A 4852-nucleotide genomic window follows, 5' to 3' on the forward strand; every position below is an offset into this window, starting at 1 on the left:
AACTTTCAGTTATAAGATGAATAAGTTCCAGGGATCTAATGTACAGCATGATGACTATAGATAATAATACTGTATTATATACTTAAATGTTGCTTTACTGTTCTCACCATAACAACAAAATGGTAATTATGTGAGATAAAGGATGTATTAGCTAAACTTATTGTGGTAAACATTTCCCAATATATACATATATAAAAACATCACACTGTACACCTAATACTTACACAATGTTATATGTCAATTATATTTCAATAAATCTGGAAAAAATAATATAAGTCACCCAGAGGAAAAAGAAAAATACACATACATACTAATTTCTGAAAAAAACATCATCATAAACTTGGGAAGTCTTGGGTAGCAGCCTGTTTCAAGACAGATGCAGGATGGCCAAGAAAACATAAGTGACACTACTTAACGGTTTTAAGAAAGGCAACTTCGGGGTGGTATTCATCCATCTGGGTTGCCAGATAAGGACAAGGAACTTTTCAAGTGTACTCATATTATACAACCAGGGACCCTATATTTCCTGAGTTTCAGGCAGGATGGCTGATGAGAAAGATATATACAATCGGCACACTGTTGTACCCCTGAAGTCTTATCACTATTTGTGTGCTTGAAAGTCAGTTACTAATATTAATCACTTTATCATAAATTCTGTAACAGAAGTAGATATCTGAATTTTTTTCCAATTTGTTCATATATCCATGAATGAACATTACTTATTGTAGATGGCAACCATCCATTGCTTTTCTCTCGCTAAAGAGGATGGAGGCCATTCATCTTGTTCTCCCATTCCCTTCCCACAAGTTTAAAGTGCAGTAAACTACTCCTCTCTCCACTCCCCAAGCTGAGAACTTGTCTGAAAGTCACAGAACTATTGCCCTGCATAAGCCTCTGATGCCCCTAGGGGTAAAGGAAGGGAGGAGAGAGCTAGTTGATGCTAAGAGAAGAGCACCAAGATGGGAGCTGCCTGCATTCCCTTCCTCCTTGAGTTATGCACGTAAATTCTCCATGCGTGAGTCAACTGGAGAGCACAGAAGGTGGCTGAGGCTTAAGGCCCTTGCTGGCACTCCCCAAGAAACCCCTCCAGACAAAGATCCCCCAACAACAAAAGGCTATATGTTAGACTGCCCCTGGCAGGGACTGCTGGGGATGTCTGGGAGAAAGGGTTTAGATTGACCTCTCCTACATTAGAGAGTGCAGAGGGGAGGCCCCAGAGAGCAACAATGTGCCCATTCCAAGTAAGAGAGCTGGCATCCGGACTCCTGACACATTGGGAGAACTGATACTGAAGTAGCAACAACCAGAAGAAAAAGAACAGATAACTCTTCATGGACAGTCTTGCAGAGAACATTCTTTCTCCCTCCTCCTCACCCCTACTTAGGAGCAGAGCCAAGCAGAAAGAAAGGGAGTGACATTACCACTCCCTCCACTAAGAACTGTTGTAGCCACAAGTCCACCTGCACCAGGAAAACGGGAAGAGCTATGAATTATATAAGAGATTAAAGATTTTAAACGGGCAGGCCTAAGTCATAATACTTGGAATGGGACTGTATTAGTTACTGAAAGTGACTGCACAGTTATGGGACCAGAGTAGAATATTCTTAAGGGAATCTGTTCAACAGAGTTATGTGAATTTCTAAAGACAGTGGTAATGGTTATAGGGGAAACAAATTAAATCGCTTCATATTTATATCTCACAAGTGAAGACTTCACAAACTGGCTATATACTTATCATAATCTATAATTATTTACTAGTTTATTGTCTTCCCCATAAACTATAAGCACCATGGATCAGAGACCATGTCTATGTTGTTCACTATTGTATCCCTTGAGTACAGCATATATGCTCAACAATAATTTGATGAATGTAGATTCCTTATCTTTTAAAGATACAAACTGAAATGTCTGCAGAATAAACAATGTGATGTCTGATATTTACCTTAAAATAATTCAGGAAGGTAGAGGTGAGACAGTGCATGGGAATATAAACAGAACAAGATTAATAATTCTTGAAGCTGGATGATGGGCACACGGGGTTCATTATAATCTCTTTTGTTTAAGTTTTTAAAATAGTGGTAGGGCTTCCCTGGTGGCGCAGTGGTTGAGAGTCCACCTGCTGATGAGGGGGACACGGGTCTGTGCCCCGGTCCAGGAGGATCCCACATGCCACGGAGCAGCTGGGCCCGTGAGCCATGGCCGCTGAGCCTGTGCAGCCGGAGCCTGTGCTCCGCAACGGGAGAGGCCACAGCAGTGAGAGGCCTGCGTACCACAAAAAAAAAAATAGTGGTAAAATTTTAATTGTTTCTTAATTTTTTCCTCAACATAATATAAAAACATCTAAATATATATAAAAGGTAAAAGTGAACACCCATATAACGACCATGTATTTGACAATGTTAATGTTTTATTATATTTACCCACATCTATCTTTCTATACATTTATCCATCTTATTTTTGATGCATTTCAAAGTAATTTGCAGACTTCATTACACTTCACTCCTTAACACTATAGCATGCATATCATAAACCTCAAAAATTTTTACCATTTCTTTTTTTTAAGGTAAAATTTACTTACAGTGAAATCATATATTTACTATATGTAAACATATCATATATTTACTATATAAAATAACATTAATATAATCTACAAAAAATACATATTATTTATATTTGTCCTTATATTTAGAAGTTCATAGCATGTTATGTTTGTGTTCTTCCAAAATTCATATGGTGAAACTCTAACCCCGCCATGTAATGGTATCTGGAGATGTGGTCTTTGGAAGGTAATTAAGGTTAGATTAGAGTAGGGCATGAGGGTATCCTCGTGATACCCTTATAAGAAGGCCATTAATCCTCACCCTCACCCTCACCCTCTCCCTGCATGCACCCACTGGGGAAGGCCATTTAAAGATATACTGAGAAATCTGCAGCCCAAGGAAAGAGTCTTCACTGGGAACTGATTTGGTCAGCACCTTAATCTTGGAATTCCCAGCCTCCAGGACCGTGAGAAAATAAATTTCTGTTGTTTACGCCACCAGTCTATGGTATTTTGTTATAGCAACCTGAGCACACAAAGGCAGAGTGTTATTAGGAAGCCACTGAAGGGGCTCATTACATACTTTCTTAAAGAGCACTCTGGCTGAGTGTGGAGGAAGGAATGAAATAGGACAAGAATCGATTCAGGAAGACTGGATAGGAGACTATGACTACTGACTAGACTAGAGGTGATCTTAGCTTGCCTAGAATCATAAGAGCAGAGACCAAAAGAAGCAAGTGAGTACAAGAAATATTTAGGGGGTAAAAGAGACAGGATTTGTTGAGAGCATAAAGCTGTGCCATTGCTGGCTGGTAGTACCACCAGTCACTGAAGTAGGGAACACAGAGAAGAAGCAGGCTTTATTTTTGGAGGGCCAGGTAGGGGGATGGAGGTTGAGTTCAGTTTTGGACATATTCAAATTGAGACGCCTATGAGGTTCAACAGACATTTGGATGTATATATCCGGAGCTTTGAGGACAGAGCTGGGCTGGGGATAAACATATGGGGGTCACCAGCATAAAAATTATCATTAAAGCATGGAAATGATTGAGATTGTGTAGGGAGAAGTATGTGAAGGTCATGAGGAACACCATGATTTAAGGAGTGAGTTAGAGGTGCAGGAGTCAGCTAAGGAGAATGAAAAGAAGTGGTAACAGAGGTGCTGAGCCACAGAAGCCCAAAAAAGAAGTTAAATAAACTAAATGTTTAATGGCATTTGATGAAGACAAACAATGCATCCCTTCACAACAAGGATGATTTCAAACATACCACCAGAACATCTGAAATCTGTTGGCCATTGACCTGAGGTTTTCAATGCGTGGTCCCCACAAGAGCAGCATCAACATCACCTGGGAACCTGTTAGAAACGAAAACTGGGTGGCCCCACCTCATAAACCTACTAAGTCAGAAACCCTGGGGTGTGGCCCAGCAATCTGTGTTTTAACAAGCCTTCTGGGTGATTCTGATGTTCACTAAAGTTTGAGAATCGCTGCTCTAAGCAGTGCTTAGATAGCACCTGACAACCATTCCTTTAGGAACCAATCCCCTTTCCGATAAACACATTTTCCTTTGGCTCTGTTAATACATTCTGCCAAATTGCTAGAGCCTGGGCAGCAAGATTTGGTCAATACCCCATTTATTGTAACACAGATCCTATCCTGATTTTGACGTTCCTGCTCAACAACCAACTACCTACCGCTTCTCCCTCCACTGGGTGTATCTTTTTTGCTTGTTTATAACATCTAAATATTTATGTCTGCTCCTTCATCGCTTCTCTTTGTGTATTTTTTTCAGTTTCTAATCCTGCTACCAAGTGAACAAATCTCTAAATCCGAGTTTAAATTCCTGAGCGACATATATTGTTGGTGAAACCGCAAATTGGTACAATTTAGTAATTTGGCATCATTTATCGGAACAGAAACAGCACCTTCGACCTAGTAATTCCACTTCTAGGAAATGATCCTACAAAGGTACTTGCACGTGTACAGAAAAGGGACGCTCGTCGGGTGAGTATGTCGAGGCCGTCTGGGTCAGAAAGGCCTGTTCACACCTCACTTCACACTTGAGTCAGAAGCAGCAGGGGAAGCCCTCACAGCCTCATCGACCCGCACGGCCGCCCCCAACACCGGCCCAAGCCGGCTGCGACTTGATTTTCTCTCGCTTAACGGGAAGGGAGAACGAGTGCCACCGCCAAAAACCGTGACCGCGGCCCTAACCCGGTCGCTAGCCGCCTGCCGCCTGCCGCCCGCCGCCAGCCGCCACCCACCAGGGGGCGGTGCTCCGGAGGGGCGGGAAGGGGACGACGGGGCGGGG

The sequence above is a fragment of the Lipotes vexillifer genome, unplaced genomic scaffold, assembly GCF_000442215.2.
Source record: "Lipotes vexillifer unplaced genomic scaffold, Lipotes_vexillifer_v1.1 scaffold514, whole genome shotgun sequence".
Taxonomy (NCBI): Eukaryota; Metazoa; Chordata; class Mammalia; order Artiodactyla; family Lipotidae; genus Lipotes; species Lipotes vexillifer.